This window comes from Sinocyclocheilus rhinocerous, unplaced genomic scaffold, assembly GCF_001515625.1.
Source record: "Sinocyclocheilus rhinocerous isolate Xijiao unplaced genomic scaffold, SAMN03320098_v1.1 scaffold2477, whole genome shotgun sequence".
Classification (NCBI taxonomy): Eukaryota; Metazoa; Chordata; class Actinopteri; order Cypriniformes; family Cyprinidae; genus Sinocyclocheilus; species Sinocyclocheilus rhinocerous.
In genome coordinates this window covers 1-202 of record NW_015625593.1, presented here as the reverse complement: position 1 = coordinate 202, position 202 = coordinate 1, and positions in this window count along the sequence as shown.

Below are 202 nucleotides of genomic sequence, written 5' to 3'. Positions count from 1 at the left end.
GGCGCGTAGGCAGGCCGCCCCACCCGTCCAGGCCCCCTGTCAAACCTGGCGGTAAGCGAAAGAGCAAGAGGCCCCGGGACGGGTGACCCAGAAAGGGAGGAAGCTGCTCTTTGGGGGATGGTGAAGGCACCTCTCCCTCCCCAGGAGGAGGGCCGGGTGGAGAGTCTGGAAAATCTCAACGAGAGAGCGGTTTTCTCTGTCC